Here is a 22921-nt window from a genome sequence, read left to right on the forward strand (position 1 = left end):
CATTGGTTATAAGTCCAAGTGGAATGTTCTCTAGCAAATTTTAAACGAGCATGCCGATTTTTCTTGGAAATGAATGGTTTCTTTGCCGGTCGTCTGGCTTGGAGGTTTCCTTCGCCTAAGCGTCTTCTTATGGAACGGATGGATAGTGAAATGGAAGGGTTTCCTTTCTTAATATCCACGGCAGTAAAGAAAGGATTTTTTTGGGAACATCTTCTTATTACTTTATCATCTGAAGGAGTAGTCTTTCGCGGCCTTCCGGTCTTAGGTTTAATTAAAGAACCTCCACGTTCTTTGTACATCTTGATTTGTTTAGATATAACACTTTTATTAAGCTTTAAATCAATTGCAATTTGATTTTGTTTCAATCCATCTTGATATTTTTTTATAATTAGTTCTTTTAACTGAACTGACAAATGAATACCTCGTGGCATCTTACTCGACTAATACTAACACACGACTAAAATATTATTCTCTTTATTCAAAAACTGTTTGTTTAGGAATGATCGGAAAAAAAGTTTCTCCACTTATGGCCGCAAAAAAATGAAAAATATTTTGGTATTTTCGTCATGTGTTAAAGAATGTGTTTATTTTTATATCATTATAAGTAACTTAAGGTACCCAATGATTTAGTGATGAAATTAAAACTTTTTATTTAACCTATTAATTAATTTTTTAAAAAAATAAAAGTTTCTCTACATTTGGCCGCTACTGTAAATGGAAAGACGACATTTAACTCGAGAGGAAATGCTAAGAGCAGTCGGAACGCTTGAGGCAGGAACAAGTCAAAGAGACGTTGCAAGAGCTTTGGATACATCTTCCAGTGTAATTAACTGTTTGTGGACAAGATATAGAGAGACAAATGATGTTGGAGAACGGCATCAAGGCCCGTCGCGAGTTACCACACCTGCCCAAGACCGTTTTACAACTTTGCAAGCTCAAAGAAATCCCACGGTAACAGCCTCTGTTTTGGTTCAGCAGCTCTCACGAGTGCATAACGTCGAGGTTTCAGGTCAAACTATTAGAAACCGTTTGCATGAGAGAGGGCTTCATGCCAGAAGACCCCTAAGGGTTTCTCGGTTAACTTTAGGAAATCGAGGTGCAAGATTAACGTGGTGCCAAGAACATGTTATTTGGAATCAAGAAAGATGGGCCACAGTTATTTTTACGGATGAGTCTCGATTTTCATTTTATCCTAATTCTGGTAGAATTCGTGTCTGGAGAGAGGAAGGAAATGAAAGTCGTTTGCGTCCTGCCTGGGAAGTAGTAAGGCAACGTGGTGGATCACTGATGTTTTGGGGTGGCATTAGACTTGACGGAAAAACGAACTTCATTTTTGTGGAAAATACAATGAATAGAGAATAAGTTATAGGGATAATATACTACTGCCTGTAATTGTTCCATATTTACGCGAAATGGGCCCAAACTCGTTGTTGCAACAAGATAATGCCCCACCACATCGAGCGCGGCTTGTACGAATCGCTATTGAGGAAAATCAAATCAATCTTCTACCCTGGCCCTCTACCTCACCGGACCTTAATCCAATTGAGCATGTTTGGGATTGGTTAAAAAGGCAACTTCTCAACGATTTGACTTTTTTCAAAGCGCTCTGGAGCTTCGTCTTGCAAGAATTAATTAATAATTTAATTTTAAGTATGCCTAGGCGACGCCAAGTGTTATTAATAATAGAGGTGGACCATCTGGCTACTAGTTTAATTTGTATTTGGTAAATTTTTATTTTTATAATTTTTTTAAATAAACGGTAATAAATGGGATTTTGTTTTTTATTTTTATTTGGGCCCTAAATTATGGGTAAATTATAATCTACAAAATTGCAATAATTAACTTTTTTCCAAAAATATTGACATATTTGTATGTGTTCCCTAGACCATTTTGATGTGTATATTTAGAAAAGAACTCCTGAGTGAAACTGTGCAGAATGCGTGGAAGAGTAGAACTGTTCTTCTGATCCATATCCAGATAAAGTGGATCTACTCTTCCCGGCATTCTTATTTGTTTAGCATTTTCTCAAGAAAGAACGTGAAGAGCAGTAAAAGAGGAGCAAATATACAAAAAATATACAAATTCCTGTGGAAAACAGAATGCCTGGAAAAAATATATTATTTAGAACCTTTTAGAGTCTTCTTAGAAAGAGCAGAATGCGTGGAAGAGTAATTTGTTATTCTGATTCATATCCAGATGAAGTAATATACATAATACATTTATACATAATACATTTATTACAACAATAATAATAATTTTACAAACTCACAAAAGTATAAATAGATGTACACCTAGATTAGAATCTGTGTGTGTACAAAACAAAAGTAATTAAGAAGATAATATATATAATTCACAATTCACTTAAAGTTATATACTATATACCAAATATACCAATATACTATATACTATATTATACTATATACTAACTATATTAAAACCAAAGAATGAACCAAAATAATGATTAAATGAACTAATGATTTAATGATTTAAATCGCCCTAGTCAGAATAACAGATCTTAACCACAAATATACTGATAAAACTGCATATACCCTATATTTAACTTGCAAATAAATAATCATCTACGCAACACCGTAGCAAAAACTTCAAAGTTTTCATGAAGCAACCTATTTATTTCTCTACCAAACATATGTATATTTCGAACTTCTCTAATACTACTTGGAAGAAGGTTAAAAAATTTTGGACCAAAGTATGTTAAAAACCTTTGAGTAGTCGCTCTTGTCAGAAAAGGCACACTAACAGAATGCACTGCTTGGCTTCTAGTATAGCAACCCAAGTTCTCTATCGGTCGCCGCAAATCAGGATATTTATAGACAAATATTAGCACTGACTTAGCATACATTTGCTGTATTGTAAAAACGCGCGCTTCTTGGTATAAACGGTTTGAGGAGTATCTGGAATGTTTTCTTAAAATTACTCGTAAAAGGTATTTTTGAGTAATGTTTAAAATATTTATGGTACTGGCAAATGATCCTCCCCATATTGATATTCCATATCTAATGACTGATTCAGCCAAGGATGTATATAACATTTTTAAAATGTGGAGAGGCATACAATTTCTAAGATGATAAAATTTAAAAATTAGTTTACGAATTTTTATATTAATACTTTCTATATGTTTTTCCCATTTAATATTTTGATCGATAAAAATACCCAAATACTTTATACATGGAGTCCTACTTAAGGTTTCCATGCAAGCACATGGCTTCTCCTTTAATATGCACTGATATGTGTGTATTTTTAGTACATCTGTATTAATTTGATGGTTATCGAGAATGCTAAAACTCATAAATTTTGTTTTTTCAATATTTACTGCTAAACGATTTTCTTCCAGCCACCGACGAACCATTGCAAAATCTGAAGTTGCTCTCTCCACAGCATTCGCCCAGTTATCACCCTTTACCAACAAGACAGTGTCGTCCGCGTATGATACAAGTTTTCCAGATGTACTAAGAAAAAGAAGTTCATTGATATAGAGGGTGAATAGAAGAGGCCCCAGTACAGTACCTTGTGGAACACCACAATTTATTGTTTCAAAAACACTATACTCATCCTCCACCCTAACACATTGCTTTCTTTCAGTAAGATAATTTTTTATAAGAGTCCAGCTTAATCCCCTTATCCCGTAGTCGTCTAATTTATCAAGTAGAATATCGTGTGATACCGAGTCGAAGGCTTTAGCCAAATCTAAAAATATAGCTAACGGTTTTTGATTTTTTTCAATAGTTTTACAAATATGATTTGTTACCTCAAATAGTGCCTCTTTGGTTGACTTACCCTCTCTAAAACCATATTGGTTGGGAGATAAAATGTTGTTTTTCTGTAAGTGTTTTGAAAACCTAATGCGTATACAAGCTTCAAGTATTTTTGCTATATTACTAATAAGTGATATTGGGCGATAGTTGCCTGGAGAACACACGTCATTTCCCTTATATATCGGAACAACCACTGACTTCTTTAATTCATTCGGAATTATTCCTGTTAAAATAATACAATTAAAAACATGGGTCAAGGGTTTTGCAATATTATTCCGTATTTGCTTAAGTAGGGTACTCTTTAATCCATCTAACCCCGGTGCAGAATAGTTTTTTAGAGCATTTATATTTTTTAGAACTTCATCCTCAGTAATAGGCGTTAAAAACATAGTGGTACAATTTAAGCGGGAAAACTTATTTTTTTTATTACAATTTGATTTACTTGACATTGTTTTTCCTACGTTTATAAAAAATGTATTAAAAATATTTGCTACATCTTTTTTATCAGATTGAATCGTGTTATTTTCACATCTAAGTGATATTTTGTTTTTATTCATATTTTGATTAGTATTCAGTTCCTCATTTATAATTTTCCACATTTTTTTAGGATTTTGTTTAGTTTCATTAAACTTTTTTTGAAAGTACGAGTTTTTCGTTTGTTTTATTAGCATATTTAAAATATTACGGTAACTCTTATACTCATTCAACAGAGTTATATTATTTTTATTTTTTAGATAAGATATTTTTAATTTGTCTCGGTGTCGGATGGAATTAATTAAACCAGATGTGATCCAGGGTTTTAGTTTTTTATTTTTTGATGTAAAATTTACCTTTGTACTTGCCAATTGTATAGCATTTTTTATTATGTTTTGAAAAAGTTCATATGTCTCCTCGCTTTGGTCTTTATCGTAAACAACTTCCCAGTTTGCCTCTTCCAGAGTTTTATTTAATTTATTATAGTCTATAGATATAACAAAAGTTTTATCGCATGATTTTTTTGAATTGTTATCAATTTTCTGTAGTTTCAGTGCAATAGGAAAATGATCCGTTACATCACTCTTTAGTATAAATGGTAAAAAGGTCAATTTATTTTTTATTTTGTTGGGACAGTAGATAAAAAAGTGGTCAATACAGGATTCACAATCTGATGTTACTCTAGTAGGTCTATTTATATAACTAAGAAAACCATTTTCAGTTAAAATATTTTTATAGTTATTTATTGTTACATTTTCGCTAAGCAAATTTAAGTTTATATCTCCCCCAAAAATACAAATGGCTTCATTATTTTTGTACTGCAATAATAAATGGTTTAGGTCATTTAAGAAAGCAGTGGTATCCGATGCAGGTGATTTATATAGAGCAAATATTTGATATTTGTTTTCCTTAAATTTAAAATTAAGATGTGTAAAAGTTACTTCATTATATTTGATATTAACAACATTTTCCACTAATATACCCTTTCTGACATAGACAAGCACTCCATCGTTTTGATTAAACCTTCCTTCAGAATAAAATACCTCATAATTTAAAATTTTAAAAATATCCAAGCAGGTAATTTTCCAAGTTTCGGTTAATAAAATGATATCAAAGGTGCAACCCAGGCTTTCAACAAATACCAAAAACTCTTCAAAGTTTTTACCAGCGCTGCGAATGTTTATATGAATGAAGTTCAGTAGATCATTTTCATCAGAATAATACTCAATCGGACTAATATCTGAGGTTATAACATTGGCATAATTGCTCAGTTCGTTATGATAGTCTATAACAGCATTCATCTATAGTATAAAAATTATTTTTTTCTATTTTATATATGATTTACCCAATGCAACTAAAACAAGCATTACTCCCATGATTAGTTAAATAAAAGTAAAAAGAATAAATTAATTTAGCATATTATTTAAGTTTATATTAGTGTATATCACCATGTATATTTACCGATACTTTACAATTACCATTGGCAAAAATACCATTTTAGGTTTAGATGCGTGAACTACATTGCAATTTTTTTTCTTTTTTTACAAAAATTTCTATTATTATTATTCGTATCTACCTAGAAATACCTAATACATGCTTCCAACCTTGAATAGCCAATGAGCGGGACCTGACCAGTGTTAATATTAGAGAGCCTCCGCCGCCGCTGCCTCCGTGTTTAACAAATTGATTGCAATTTTCTTTCTCGTTGTAGCATTCCAAGTGAAAATTCTACCGTTTTCCGTCCATGCCATATTTTTTCCATATTTTTCCTTGGTTGACATTAATAGGTTATATCTAAGTCGAGTTAAGTCTTCGAAAATAGAAACAGTAGTGTTCTTCAATTGTTTCTTCGCTAAGTAAATCTTATTCCGCATCATATTGTTTACAAAATTTATAACTATTGGGGCTGGTGCATTTGTCTTACGATTTTTTGGCTTTAATCGAAAGACATAGTCAATATCTTTTTGTGATATTTCTATATTTAATTTATCTGAGAAAAGGCTAGTTAAGATCTCTGATAGGTCTTCATTATCGGCTTCCTCAATTCCACAGATACGTATAGAGTTAGCCTTTGATTTTTGCTCTAAATGGTCAACACGAAACTGTAATTCAGTAATTTTTTTATTACTTGCTACTTTTGCATCAATGACTTTTAGGGATTCACAGAACTGATCAATTTTTGATTCTATTTTCTTGATTTTTTCATTTAATTCACTTTTTATTTCATTAGAAAAGGTTTCACATACCTTCCTAATCAACTTTTCCAAATCGTCATCAGATTTTCCATCGGTTCTGTATGCACTTCTCGTGTTAGGTCCAGAGGTAATGTCGTTACGTCCCATACTGCTGCACCTCTCTAATATGGTAAATTAATCTGTGATTGGCTCAACGTTTAATAGACTAATTACTTGGTAGTCAATTGAAGTGCGTTTCCACAACTTTAGGAGGATGATTTTCAAGTGGTTGCTTTCAGAAATATTTGACTTTTAAAATTTTCTTTTTACAATAAATCAATAACAGGATGAAAAATGCGTGGAGCGTGCTAAAATACGTCTATTCGCTACGAAACATTTCACGAAACTGTAGATAAAAAAGTAGATCTACTCTTCCAGGCATTCTTACCTATTTGACTTTTCCTGAAGGAACAACAAAATAGCAAGAGACGAGCAAATAAACAGAAGAATTTTTGAGAACTATGTTTGTTGACAGGTCTTTTATTTTACATAAATCATCAACTTTCTATAATTTTCAAAAAGCTTTTATGTCCCATAAACATAACGCCATAAGCAAACCAAAAGAACAATATCATCCCGTTTATCAGCGTACATAAATCAAAGTTTTATCCATAAAGCCTTTATAGAACTCTTATGCAACTTATTTTTAAGGTTCGTAGAGATTGCGCCAATAAAAGCGGGCATTTCCGTGAGATTTCACTGAGAAAAACTACAGAGAAATTGGCCACCGATAAACCCCCGCATGACCGTAACATAAACGTGTAATAAAAATGAATAAGTGGTTTTCCAGAAAATAGTAACAAAACATAGAAAGATTCAATCGAATCTTTCTGGGTTAATTGTTTCAATACAGGTCAAAACCTAAGAGTATTTGAGCATGTTTTTAGGTTAAAAAAATTACTCATGTTCATCTCCCTTCCCCCTATACTATACTATACAGTTTCCTCAATATTCAACCAGCAAAAAAAATTATTGTTCATTAAAAAAAACGGCCCGTTGGGTACCTACATGGGTGGTACTAACCACCTGGTGCCTATTTCTTTATAACCGAAAGGGACAAAACGGTCGGTAGGGTTGTGGTTTGTAAACCAGGTTTGAAATAGTTAACATGGGTTTAGTTGCGTGTTGAATTTTAATCAGAGGAATCTATTTACATGTGGATAAAATGTTTAATATTACGGTTATATTATATAAAAACACATATAATTTTAATCTATTATATCTTTCTCCATCATGTGGTACCACTCATTTTTTTTAACCACAGCTGGACATAATAATATATGATCAGGTTGTTCCCTAAATTGTAGAGTAGGTATCACTAAGGTTATTTCTTAATCTTATGATTAGGTTTTTCAATTTTTCTCTTATACTCCACCCCCCTAAAGCAGCCCAAGTAATTTATATATATATATTTTTTTTTTGTTTTAGGCACACTCTCACTTAATAGGAGCCCTTTTAGGTAAGTTTGAGACTTATTTTTAAGGTAATTGTTCACTAATTTTTACATAGAATTTATTCATATAGTGTTTTCTATAATATGCTGAAGGAATTACAGGAATATCTTAAGTAGATCGGAAGTTATGGGGAAAAAATAACTAAAAGTAATTAAAACATTAAAGGTTTCGAGTTTGTTCTCAAAACAGGAGGACGCTGGGTCTTGAAGGGTAAAACAGGTTCTAGCTCAGAAAGTATTTAACTCAGAAAAATTGTTTATATATGAAACTGTTTCTGAGAGAACAAGTTTTCTTTTGGCGGAAACCCCATCTCAATACTTCAAATATTTAATAAGTTATCCTTGAGAAACTTTGGTAGAAAAAATTGCCGTGGAACAAAAATTGCTATAGTTTAGTCAGTTTTTAACCTAGAATTAAGTTTCTTACATAGAATTAATCTACAAAGTTTTTCCTGTCACATAGTACCAGAACTATACAAATATCTTAAATAGGTTCGGAATTATACAGAAAAACGTCCATCAATAATTTAAAAATACACAGTTTCAAAAAACTTAAAATTTTGTGGAAGTTGGGAAAACTGGTTCTAACTCAGAAAGTATTAGTCTCAGAAAAATGATTAATACCTGAAATTTTTTCTCAGAAAACGCATTTTCTTTTGGTGCAAACCCCATCTCAATACTTCATTAATTTAATAAGTTATCCTTGAAAAAGTTTGGCAGAAAAAATTACAGTCAAATAAAAATTGCTCTAGTTAAGTCAATTTTTGACCCAGAATAAATTTTCTTACACATAATTAATCTACCACGAGTTTGCTGTAATATTGTAAAAGAATTATAAAAATAACTTAAATAGCTTGGAAGTTATAGGTGAAAACGTCCATAAAAAATTCAAAATTTCACAATTCGAAATGAATTCTGAAAATGTCCCATCCGAAGAGCACTGGATCGTGTAGACGAAAACTGGCTCTACCTCAGAAAGTATTAGTGTCAGAAAAAAGTGTTTCTCAGAAACCCCATCTCAATACTTCAAATACTTAATAAGTTATCCTTGAAAAAGTTTGGCAGAAAAAATTACAGTCAAATAAAAATTGCTCTAGTTAAGTTAATTTTTAACACAGAATTAAGCGTTATAACATATATATATTTAACATAGAATTAATCTACAAAGTTTTTCCTGTTACATAGTACAAGAATTATAAAAATATCTTCAATAGGTTCCGAATTTTAGGGAAAAACGTCCATGAATAATTTAAAAATACACAGTTTCAAATGCATTTTAAAAACTTAAAATTTTGTGGAAGTTGGCAAAACTGGTTCTAGCTCAGAAAGTATTAGACTTAAAAAAAAGATTCATACTTGAAATTTTTTCTCAGAAAACGTATTTTCTTTTGGTGGAAACATCATTTCAATACATCAAATACTTATCCTTGAAAAACTTTGGTAGAAAAAATTGCCGTGGAACAAAATTGCTATAGTTAAGTCAATTTTTAACCTAGAATTAAGTTTCTTACACATAATTAATCTACAAAGCGTTTGCTGTAACATTGTCAAAGAATTATAAAAATAACTTGAACAGGTTGGAAGTTATAGGCGAAAACGTCCATAAAAAATTTAAATATTCACAATTTGAAATGATTTCTGAAAATGTCACATCCGGGGAGCACTGGATCTTGTAGACAAAAACTGGCTCTACCTCAGAAAGTATGAGTCTCAGAAAAATGGTTCATACATGAAATTGTTTCTCAGAAAACGCGTTTTCTTTTGGTGAAAACCCTATCTCAATATTTCAAATATTTAATAAGTTATTCTTGAAAAACTTTGATAGAAAAAATTGCCGTGGAACAAAAATCGCTATAATAAAGTCAATTTTTAACCTAGGATAAAGTTTTTTACATAGAATTAATCTATAAAGTTTTTCCTGTTATACTGTGAAAGAAATATAAAAATATCTTAAATAGATTGGAAGTTATAGACGAAAACGTTCACAATTGTGTGTTAGGCCTATTTTTATCTAGTGCTATTTTTCTAAAATTAAGCTTTTGAACTAGGACTGGGCTTTGTCAAGAAGTAATGGTAATGGTAAAAAAGCTTTGTTTGACTTTGACTTCAAATAGATCAAAAGTTGCAAGAAAAAACGCCCCAAGATAATCGGAAAACAGTCTTCATTGATATTACCTATTCATTAATTAGAAACCCATATATGTCATCAGATAAAAACCCCATAAAACCGATAAAAATGACACATTGATTCTTGTAGAAAAAAAAAGACAAATGAACATTAGGCACCCTTAAGTAAATTTTTTACGACCCTCCGAGGGAGGAGGGAGACTACGCAGTTTTGGCATGGCCGTCACATAAAATAAAGGTTCGGAGATATAGAGGAAAACGTCAATGAAGAATTTAAAAATTCACAATTTAAAATGAATTTTAAAAACCTCAAATTAAATGGCCATGTGGTCTTAAAGGGGAAAACTGGCTCTAGCTCAGAAAATATTCAACTCAGAAAAATGGTTTATATATGAAATTTGTCCTAAGAAAATGCGTTTTTTTTTTTCAGTGAAAACCCCATTTGAGGAACTCAAAAAATTATCATGTTATCCTTAAAAAAGTGCTGTAGGAAAAAATACGCTAAAATCAAAATTGCTCTAGTGAAGACAATTTTTAACCTAGAATTAAGTTTTTTACATAGAATTAATCTCCAAAGGATCTGCTATAATATTGTAAAAGAATTATAAAAATATCTTAAATAGGTTCGGAGATATAGGGGAAAACGTCCATGAATAAATTAAAAATTTCGAATTGCAAATGTATTCTAAAAACCTCAAATCAGATAGGCACGGAGTCTTAGAGGGAAAAACTGGCTCTAGCTCAGAAAATATTTAACTCAGAAAAATGGTTCATATATGAAATTATTCCTCAGAAAACGCGTTTTCTTTCAGTGAAAACCCCATTTGAGGAACTTAAAAAATTATCATAATATACTTAGAGAAACTCATTAGAAAAAATTACACCAAAACCAAAATTGCTCTTGTTAGGTCAATTTTTAAGCTAGAATTAAGTTTCTTGCATACAATTAATCTGCAAAATGTTTCCTATAATACTGTGAAAGAATTATGAAAATATCTTAAATAGGTTCGGAGATATAGTGGAAAACGTCCATAAATATTTAAAAAATTCAAAATTTAAAATGAACTTTAAAAACCTCAAATCAGATGGGCATAGGGTCTTAGAGCAAGAAACTGGCTCTAGCTCAGAAAGTACTTAGCTCAGAAGGATGGTTCATAAATGAAATTATTCCTCAGAAAACGCGTTTTCTTTCAATGAAAATCCCATTTGACAAGCTCAAAAAATTATCGAGTTATCCTTATAAAAGTTCGATAGGAAAAATTACGTTGAAATTAACATTGCTTTAGTAAAGTCAATTTTTAACCTAGAATTAAGTTTTTTACATAGAATTAATCTGCAATTTAGCTACTATAACCTTGTGAAAGAATTATGAAAATATCTTAAACAGGTTCGGAGTTATAGAAGAAAACGTCCATGAATAATTTAAAAATTTCGAATTGCAAATGTATTCTAAAAACCTCAAATCAGATAAGCACAAGACCTTAGAGGGGAAAAGTAGCTTTAGATCAGAAAATATTTAACTCAGAAAAATTGTTCATATATGAAATTATTCCTCAGAAAACGCGTTTTCTTTCAGTGAAAACCCCATTTGAGGAACTTAAAAAATTATCATAATATACTTAAAGAAACTCATTAAGAAAAATCACACTAAAACCAAAATTGCTCTTGTTAGGTCAATTTTTAAGATAGAATTAAGTTTCTTGCATACAATTAATCTGCAAAGTGTTTCTTATAATGCTGTGAAAGAATTATGAAAATATCTTAAACAGGTTCGGAGTTATAGAGGAAAACGTCCATGAATAATTTAAAAATTTCGAATTGCAAATGTACTCTAAAAACCTCAGATTAGATATGCACAAGGCCTTAGAGGGGAAAACTAGCTCTAGCTCAGAAAATATTTAACTCAGAAAAATGGTTCATATACGAAATTATTCCTCAGAAAACGCGTTTTCTTTCAGTGAAAACCCCATTTGAGAACCTCAAAAAATTATCAAGTTATCCTTAAAAAAGTTTAGTAGGAAAAATTACATTGAAATTAAAAGTGCTCTAGTAACGTCAATTTTTAACCCAGAATTAAGTTTCTTATATAGAACTAATCTACAGAGTGTTTCCTATAATATTATGAAAAAACAATAAAAATATCTTCATTAGGCTTGGAGATATAAGGGAAAACGTGCATGAATAATTTAAAAATTCACAATTTAAAATGAATTCTAAACACCCCAAATCAGATGGGCATAGGGTCTTAGAGCAAGAAACTGGCTCTAGCTCAGAAAGTACTTAGCTCAGAAGGATGGTTCATAATTGAAATTATTCCTCAGAAAACGCGTTTTCTTTCAGTGAAAACTCCATTTGAGAAGCTCAAAAAATTATCAAGTTATCCTTAAAGAAGTTCGATAGGAAAAATTACATTGAAATTAACATTGTTTTAGTAAAGTCAATTTTTAACCTAGAATTAAGTTTTTTACATAGAATTAATCTGCAAAGTAGCTACTATAACCTTGTGAAAGAATTATGAAAATATCTTAAACAGGTTCGGAGTTATAGAAGAAAACGTCGATGATTAATTTAAAAATTTCGCATTGCAAATGTATTCTAAAAACCTCAAATCAGATATGAACAAGGCCTTAAAGGAGAAAACTAGCTCTAGCTCAGAAAATATTTAACTCAGAAAAATGGTTTATGTATGAAATTATTCCTCAGAAAACACGTTTTCTTTCAGTAAAAAATCCCATTTAAGGAACTCAAAAAATTATCATAATATACTTTAAGAAACTCATTAGGAAAAATTACACTAAAATCAAAATTGCTCTTGTTAGGTCAATTTTTAAGTTAGAATTAAGTTTCTTGCATACAATTAATCTGCAAAGTGTCTCCTATAATGCTGTGAAAGAATTATGAAAATATCTTAAATAGGTTTGGAGTTATAGGGGAAAACGTCCATGTATAATTTAAAAATTTCGAATTTCAAATGTATTCTAAAAACCTCAAATCAGATGGGCATGGGGTCTTAGAGCGAGAAACTGGCTCTAGCTCAGAAAGTATTTAGCTCAGAAAAATGGTTCATATATGAAATTATTCCTCAGAAAACGCGTTTTATTTTAGTGAAGATCCCATTTGAGCACCTTCAAAAATTATCATGTTATCCTTAAAGAAATTCAGTAGGAAAAATTACACTAAAACCAGGATTGCTCTAGTTAAGTAAATTTTTAACCTAGAATTAAGCTTCTCACATAGAATTAATCTACAGAATGTCTTCTATAATATTATGAAAGAACTAGATAAATATCTTAAATAGATTTGAAGATATAAGAGAAAACGTCCATGAATAATTTAAAAACTCACAATCTAAAATCAATTCTAAAAAACCTCAAATCAGATGGGCACGAGGACATAGAGGAGAAAACTAGCTCTAGATCAGAAGATATCTAACTCAGAAAAATGGTTCGTATATGAAATTATTCCTCAGGAAACGCGTTTTCTTTCAGTGAAAACCCCATTTGAGGAACTAAAAATGTATCATAATATACTTAAAGAAACTCATTAGAAAACATTACACTAAAACCAAAATTGCTCTTGCGAAGTAAATTTTTAAGCTAGAATTATGTTTCTTGCATAGAATTAATCTGCAAAGTGTTTCCTCTAATGCTGTGAAAGAATTATGAAAATATCTTAAATAGGTTCGGAGTTATAGGGGAAAACGTCAATGAATCATTTAAAAATTCACAATTTAAAATGAAATCTAAAAACCTCAAATCAGATGGGCACGGAGTCTTAGAGAGAAAACTAGCTCTAGCTCAGAAAATATTTAACTCAGAAAAATTGTTCATATATAAAATTATTCCTCAGAAAACGCGTTTTCTTTCAATGAAAACCCCATTTGAGGAACTTAAAAAGTTATCATAATATACTTAAAGAAACTCATTAGGAAAAATTACACTAAAACTAAAATTGCTCTTGTTAGGTCAATTTTTAAGCTAGAATTAAGCTTCTTGCATACAATTAATCTGCAAAGTGTTTCCTATAATACTGTTAAAAAATTATGAAAATATCTTAAATAGGTTCGGAGTTATAGGGAAAAACGTCCATGAATAATTTAAAAATTTCGAATTTCAAATGTATTTTAAAAACCTCAAATCAGATAGGCACGGGGCCTTAGTGAGAAAAACTAGCTCTACCTCAGAAAATATTTAACTCAGAAAAATGGTTCATATATGAAATTATTCCTCAGAAAACGCGTTTTCTTTCAGTGAAAACCCCATTTGAGGAACTTAAAAAATTATCATAATATACTTAAAGAAACTCATTAGAAAAAATTACACCAAAACCAAAATTGCTCTTGTTAGGTCAATTTTTAAGCTAGAATTAAGTTTCTTGCATACAATTAATCTGCAAAATGTTTTCTATAATACTGTGAAAGAATTATGAAAATATCTTAAATAGGTTCGGAGATATAGTGGAAAACGTCCATGAATATTTAAAAAATTCAAAATTTAAAATGAACTTTAAAAACCTCAAATCAGATGGGCATAGGGTCTTAGAGCAAGAAACTGGCTCTAGCTCAGAAAGTATTTAGCTCAGAAGGATGGTTCATATATGAAATTATTCCTCAGAAAACGCGTTTTCTTTCAATGAAAACTCCATTTGAGAAGCTCAAAAAATTATCAAGTTATCCTTAAAGAAGTTCGATAGAAAAAATTACATTGAAATTAACATTGTTTTAGTAAAGTCAATTTTTAACCTAGAATTAAGTTTTTTACATAGAATTCATCTGCAAAGTAGCTACTATAACCTTGTGAAAGAATTATGAAAATATCTTAAACAGGTTCGGAGTTATAGAAGAAAACGTCCATGATTAATTTAAATTAATTCGCATTGCAAATGTATTCTAAAAACCTCAAATCAGATATGAACAAGGCCTTAAAGGAGAAAACTAGCTCTAGCTCAGAAAATTTTTAACTCAGAAAAATGGTTCGTATATGAAATTATTCCTCAGAAAACGCGTTTTCTTTCAGTGAAAACCCCATTTGAGGAACTTAAAAAATTATCATAATATACTTAAAGAAACTCATTAAGAAAAATCACACTAAAACCAAAATTGCTCTTGTTAGGTCAATTTTTAAGATAGAATTAAGCTTCTTACATACAATTAATCTGCAAAGTGTTTCCTCTAATGCTGTGAAAGAATTATGAAAATATCTTAAGTAGTTTTGGAGTTTTAGGGAAAAACGTCCATTAATAACCTGAAAAATTTAATATTTCAAATGTTTTCACTGGGTTTTAAAAGGCAACACTGCCTTTAACTCAGAAGGTGTTTTGCTTAGAAACATGGTTCATATAATAGGTATGTATCATATTAATAAAAAACCCCATTTGAAAAACTCAAAAAATTGTCAAGTTATACTTGAAAAAGTGCTCTAGGAAAAAATACGCTAAAATCAAAATTGCTCTAGTAAAGTCAATTTGTAACCTAGAATTAAGTTTTTTACATAGAATTAATCTGCAAAGTAGCTGCTATAATATTGTGAAAGAATTATGAAAATATCTTAAACAGATTCGGAGTTATAGAGGAAAACGTCCATGAATAATGTAAAAATTTCGAATTTCAAATGTATTCTAAAAACCTCAAATCAGATAAGCACAAGGCCTTAGAGGAGAAAACTAGCTCTAGCTCAGAAAATATTTAACTCAGAAAAATGGTTTATATACGAAATTATTCCTCAGAAAACGCGTTTTCTTTCAAAGAAAACCCCATTTGAGGAACTTAAAAAATTATCATAATATACTTAAAGAAACTCATTAGGAAAAATTACACTAAAACCAAAATTGCTCTTGTTAGGTCAATTTTTTAAGCTAGAATTAAGTTTTTTGCATATAATTAATCTGCAAAGTGTTTCTTATAATGCTGTGAAAGAATTATGAAAATATCTTAAACAGGTTCGGAGTTATAGAGGAAAACGTCCATGAAAAATTAAAAATTTCGAATTTCAAATGTATTCTAAAAACCTCAAATCAGATATGCACAAGGCCTTAGAGGGGAAAACTAGCTCTAGCTCAGGAAATATTTAACTCAGAAAAAAGGTTCATATATTAAATTATTCGTCAGGAAACGCGTTTTCTTTCAGTGAAACCCCTATTTAAAGAACTTAAAAAATTATCATAATATACTTAGAGAAACTCATTAGGAAAAATTACACCAAAACCAAAATTGCTCTTGTTAGGTCAATTTTTAAGCTAGAATTAAGTTTCTTGCATACAATTAATCTGCAAAATGTTTCCTATAATACTGTGAAAGAATTATGAAAATATCTTAAATAGGTTCGGAGATATAGAGGAAAACGTCCATGAATAATTTAAAAATTTGGAATTGCAAATGTATTCTAAAAACCTCAAATCAGATATGCACAAGGCCTTAGAGGGGAAAACTAGCTCTAGCTCAGAAAATTTTTAACTCAGAAAAATGGTTCGTATATGAAATTATTCCTCAGAAAACGCGTTTTCTTTCAAAGAAAACCCCATTTAAGGAACTTAAAAAATTATCATAATATACTTAAAGAAACTCATTAGGAAAAATTACACTAAAACCAAAATTGCTCTTGTTAGGTCAATTTTTAAGCTAGAATTAAGTTTCTTGCATACAATTAATCTGCAAAGTGTTTCCTATAATACTGTGAAAGAATTATGAAAATATCTTAAATAGGTTCGGAGATATAGTGGAAAACGTCCATAAATATTTAAAAAATTCAAAATTTAAAATGAACTTTAAAAACCTCAAATCAGATGGGCATAGGGTCTTAGAGCAAGAAACTGGCTCTAGCTCAGAAGGTATTTAGCTCAGAAAAATGGTTCATATATGAAATTATTCCTCAGGAAACGCGTTTTCTTTCAGTGAAAACCCCATTTGAGAAGCTCAAAAAATTATCAAGTTATCCTTAAAGAAGTTCGATAGGAAAAATTACATTGAAATTAACATTGTTTTAGTAAAGTCAATTTTTAACCTAGAATTAAGTTTTTTACATAGAATTAATCTGCAAAGTAGCTACTATAACCTTGTGAAAGAATTATGAAAATATCTTAAACAGGTTCGGAGTTATAGAAGAAAACGTCGATGATTAATTTAAAAATTTCGCATTGCAAATGTATTCTAAAAACCTCAAATCAGATAAGCACAAGGCCTTAGAGGAGAAAACTAGCTCTAGCTCAGAAAATATTTAACTCAGAAAAATGGTTCGTATATGAAATTATTCATCAGAAAACGCGTTTTCTTTCAAAGAAAACCCCATTTGAGGAACTTAAAAAATTATCATAATATACTTAAAGAAACTCATTAGGAAAAATTACACTAAAACCAAAATTGCTCTTGTTAGGTCAATTTTTAAGCTAGAATTAAGTTTCTTGCATAGAAATAATCTGCAAAGTGTTTCCTATAATACTGTAAAAGAATTATGAAAATATCTTAAGTAGGTTCGGAGATATAGAGGAAAACGTCCATGAATATTTAAAAAATTCAAAATTTAAAATGAACTTTGAAAACCTCAAATCAGATGGGCATAGGGTCTTAGAGCAAGAAACTGGCTTTAGCTCAGAAAGTATTTAGCTCAGAAAAATGGTTCATATATGAAATTATTCCTCAGGAAACGCGTTTTCTTTCAGTGAAAACCCCATTTAAGAAGCTCAAAACATTATCAAGTTATCCTTAAAGAAGTTCGATAGGAAAAATTACATTGAAATTAACATTGTTTTAGTAAAGTCAATTTTTAACCTAGAATTAAGTTTTTTACATAGAATTAATCTGCAAAGCGTCTGCTATAATATTGTGAAAGAATTATGAAAATATCTTAAACAGGTTTAGAGTTATAGAAGAAAACGTCTATGAATAATTTAAAAATTTCGAATTGCAAATGTATTTTAAAAACCTCAAATCAGATAAGCACAAGGCCTTAGAGGGGGAAAACTAGCTCTAGCTTAGAAAATATTTAACTCAGGAAAATAGTTCATATATTAAATTATTCCTCAGTAAACGCGTTTTCTTTCAGTGAAAACCCCATTTGAGGAACTCAAAAAATTATCATAATATACTTAAAGAAACTCATTCGGAAAAATTACACTAAAACCAAAATTGCTCTTGTTAGGTCAATTTTTAAGCTAGAATTAAGTTTCTTGCATACAATTAATCTGCAAAGTGTTTCCTATAATACTGTAAAAGAATTATGAAAATATCTTAAGTAGGTTCGGAGATATAGAGGAAAACGTCGATGATTAATTTAAAAATTTCGCATTGCAAATGTATTCTAAAAACCTCAAATCAGATATGAACAAGGCCTTAAAGGAGAAAACTAGCTCTAGCTCAGAAAATTTTTAACTCAGAAAAATGGTTCGTATATGAAATTATTCCTCAGAAAACGCGTTTTCTTTCAGTGACAACCTCATTTTAGGAACTTCAAAAATTATCATAATATACTTTAAGAAACTCATTCGGAAAAATTACACTAAAACCAAAATTGCTCTTGTTAGGTCAATTTTTAAGCTAGAATTAAGTTTCTCGCATACAATTAATCTGCAAAGTGTTTCCTATAATACTGTAAAAGAATTATGAAAATATCTTAAGTAGGTTCGGAGATATAGAGGAAAACGTCGATGATTAATTTAAAAGTTTCGCATTGCAAATGTATTCTAAAAATCTCAAATCAGATATGAACAAGGCCTTAAAGGAGAAAACTAGCTCTAGCTCAGAAAATTTTTAACTCAGAAAAATGGTTCGTATATGAAATTATTCCTCAGAAAACGCGTTTTCTTTCAGTGACAACCTCATTTTAGGAACTTCAAAAATTATCATAATATACTTTAAGAAACTCATTCGGAAAAATTACACTAAAACCAAAATTGCTCTTGTTAGGTCAATTTTTAAGCTAGAATTAAGTTTCTTGCATACAATTAATCTGCAAAGTGTTTCCTATAATGCTGTGAAAGAATTATGAAAATATCTTAAATAGGTTCGGAGATATAGTGGAAAACGTCCTCCATGAATATTTAAAAAATTCAAAATTTAAAATGAACTTGAAAAACCTCAAATCAGATGGGCATAGGGTCTTAGAGCAAGAAACTGGCTCTAGCTCAGAAAGTATTTAGCTCAGAAAAATGGTTCATATATGAAATTATTCCTCAGGAAACGCGTTTTCTTTCAGTGAAAACCCCATTTGAGAAGCTCAAAAAATTATCAAGTTATCCTTAAAGAAGTTCGATAGGAAAAATTACATTGAAATTAACATTGTTTTAGTAAAGTCAATTTTTAACCTAGAATTAAGTTTTTTACATAGAATTCATCTGCAAAGTAGCTACTATAACTTTGTGAAAGAATTATGAAAATATCTTAAACAGGTTCGGAGTTATAGAGGAAAACGTCCACGAATAATTTAAAAATTTCGAATTGCAAATGTATTCTAAAAACCTCAAATCAGATAAGTACAAGGCCTTAGAGGAGAAAACTAGCTCTAGCTCAGAAAATATTTAACTCAGAAAAATGGTTCGTATATGAAATTATTCCTCAGAAAACGCGTTTTCTTTCAGTGAAAACCCAATTTGAGGAACTTAAAAAATTATCATAATATACTTTAAGAAACTCATTAGGAAAAATTACACTAAAACTAAAATTGCTCCTGTTAGGTCAATTTTTAAGCTATAATTAAGTTTCTTACATAGAAATAATCTGCAAAGTGTTTCCTATAATACTGTAAAAGAATTATGAAAATATCTTAAGTAGTTTCGGAGTTTTAGGGAAAAACGTCCATGGATTTCTAAAAAATTTAATGTTTCAAGTGTATTCTAAAAACCTGAAATCAAAGGGGCACTGGGTTTTGAAAGATAAAACTGGTTTTAGCTCAGAAAGTGTTTTGCTCAGAAACATGGTTCATATAATATGTGTCATATTAATAAAAAACCCCATTTGAGAAACTCAAAAAATGATCAAGTTATACTTGAAAAAGTGCTATAGGAAAAATACGCTAAAATCAAAATTGCTCTAGTAAATTCAATATTTAACGTAGAATTAAGTTTTTTACATAGAATTAATCTGCAAAGTAGCTACTATAACATTGTGAAAGAATTATGAAAATATCTTAAAAATATCTTAAACAGGTTCGGAGTTATAGAGGAAAACGTCCATGAAAAATTAAAAATTTCGAATTTCAAATGTATTCTAAAAACCTCAAATCAGATATGCACAAGGCCTTAGAGGGGAAAACTAGCTCTAGCTCAGAAATTTTTTAACTCAGAAAAATGGTTCGTATATGAAATTATTCCTCAGAAAACGCGTTTTCTTTCAGTGACAACCTCATTTTAGGAACTTCAAAAATTATCATAATATACTTTAAGAAACTCATTAGGAAAAATTACACTAAAACCAAAATTGCTCTTGTTAGGTCAATTTTTAAGCTAGAATTAAGTTTCTTGCATACAATTAATCTGCAGAGTGTTTCCTATAATGCTGTGAAAGAATTATGAAAATATCTTAAATAGGTTCGGAGGTATAAGGGAAAACGTCCATGAATATTTAAAAAATTCAAAATTTAAAATGAACTTTAAAAACCTCAAATCAGATGGGCATAGGGTCTTAAAGGGAGAAACTGGCTTTAGCTGAGAAAGTATTTAACTCAGATGATTTATATATGAAATTATTCTTCAGAAAACGCGTTTTCTTTCAATGAAAACTCCATTTGAGAAGCTCAAAAAATTATCAAGTTATCCTTAAAAAAGTTCGATAGGAAAAATTACGTTGAAATTAACATTGCTTTAGTAAAGTCAATTTTTAACCTAGAATTAAGTTTTTACATAGAATTAATCTGCAAAGTAGCTACTATAACATTGTGAAAGAATTATGAAAATAACTTAAACAGGTTCGGAGTTATAGAGGAAAACGTCCATGAATAATTTAAAAATTTCGATTTGCAAATGTACTCTAAAAACCTCAGATCAGATATGCACAAGGCCTTAGAGGGGAAAACTAGCTCTAGCTCAGAAAATATTTAACTCAGAAAAATTGTTCATATACGAAATTATTCCTCAGAAAACGCGTTTTTTTTTCAGTGAAAACCCCATTTGAGAACCTCAAAAAATTTTCAAGTTATCCTTAAAAAAGTTTAGTAGGAAAAATTACATTGAAATTAACATTGCTTTAGTAAAGTCAATTTTTAACCTAGAATTAAGTTTTTTACATAGAATTAATCTGCAAAGTAGCTACTATAACATTGTGAAAGAATTATGAAAATATCTTAAACAGGTTCGGAGTTATAGAGGAAAACGTCCACAAATAATTTAAAAATTTCGAATTTCAAAGGTATTCTAAAAACCTCAAATCAGGTGGGCATAAGGTCTTAGAGGGAGAAACTGGCTCTAGCTTAGAAAATATTTAACTCAGAAAAATAGTTCATATATTAAATTATTTCTCAGAAAACGCGTTTTCTTTCAGTGAAAACCCCATTTGAGGAACTTAAAAAATTATCATAATATACTTAAAGAAACTCATTAAGAAAAATCACACTAAAACCAAAATTGCTCTTGTTAGGTCAATTTTTAAGCTAGAATTAAGTTTCTTGCATAGAATTAATCTGCAAAGTGTTTCCTATAATGCTGTGAAAGAATTATGAAAATATCTTAAATAGGTTTGGAGTTATAGGGGAAAACGTCCATGTATAATTTAAAAATTTCGAATTTCAAATGTATTCTAAAAACCTCAAATCAGATGGGCATGGGGTCTTAGAGCGAGAAACTGGCTCTAGCTCAGAAAGTATTTAGCTCAGAAAAATGGTTCATATATGAAATTATTCCTCAGAAAACGCTTTTTCTTTCAATGAAAACCCCATTTGAACATCTTCAAAAATTATCACGTTATCCTTGAAAAAGTTCAGTAAGAAAAATGGTGTGAAATCAAAATTGTTCTAATTAAGTCAATGTTTCATCTAGAATTAATTTTTTTTATGTACCATTAAGCAAATGTATATTAGACACCTGTATGAGCGTTTTTTAAAAAATCTACAGGCAGTTGAGAAAAAAAATTTTTTTTCATAGAAGTAATTTTTTTTGCCAACTTGCTCATATCTCAAAAACCGAAAAAGCTAGACTCTTGAAAATTTATACAAATATCCTTATTTAAAATAATTAGACACCTGTATCAGGGTTTTTCAAAAAACGTAAGATTTCTACAATATCCTAAAAAAAAAATACCCATAAGAAACCCATATATGTCATCAGATAAAAATGACACATCGATCCTTGTAGAAAAAAAAAGACAAATGAACATTAGGCACCCTTAAGTAAATTTTTTACGACCCTCCGAGGGGGGAGGGAGGCTACACAGTTTTGGCGTGGCCGTCACATAAAATCGTCCGAGCAAGATCGAAAACAGACATCTACAAGTGATTATCCCGGCCATTGACAGCTTTATCTCGTTCGATCTCCGATGACAGACATCGCATTGAAACGAGAGAGAGAAGGAAAAAAAATGACGGAAAAAAAACAGACTTAGATAAGGGATCTTTTTGGTTAGTTAGGACAGATTGCACGAAACTGATTAGGGGCAGAGAGGGGCTCAAGAGGGTCCTTCATTTTTTTTTTTAATACCTACCAGTCACGGCATAAAGGGAAATGTATGCGATTTTCAGCTCGATCAGATTGTGGCGATTTGTGATCGAGATTTCGGGGTGATTTAGGTGGAAATTGAATAGTTTTTTTTATTGAGTGGAAGAGTGAGAGTTAATTGCCTCAGGTTGCCTTGGGCTTGAGTTAATTGCCTCAGGTCGTGTCACGTTTTTCTTTATTAAAGGCTTTATTATTGAGAGTGAAAGTAGCGTTGGTGTTTTTACATA

The 22921-nt window shown here is 30.3% G+C and overlaps 1 protein-coding gene across 15 annotated transcripts in view; it reads left to right on the top strand.

Annotated features, from left to right (window-relative positions):
- The window catches only part of LOC126750389 (uncharacterized), a 387538-nt gene that overhangs the window by 266958 nt on the left and 97659 nt on the right, over nucleotides 1-22921 (top strand). For all 15 annotated transcript variants that reach the window (XR_007665705.1, XR_007665706.1, XR_007665704.1 and 12 more), the window contains one exon: nucleotides 7910-7940. The gene's annotated coding sequence lies outside the window, so the exon portion shown is untranslated. The remainder of the gene's footprint in view (nucleotides 1-7909; nucleotides 7941-22921) is intronic.

The sequence above is a fragment of the Anthonomus grandis genome, chromosome 2 (genome assembly GCF_022605725.1).
Source record: "Anthonomus grandis grandis chromosome 2, icAntGran1.3, whole genome shotgun sequence".
Classification (NCBI taxonomy): Eukaryota; Metazoa; Arthropoda; class Insecta; order Coleoptera; family Curculionidae; genus Anthonomus; species Anthonomus grandis.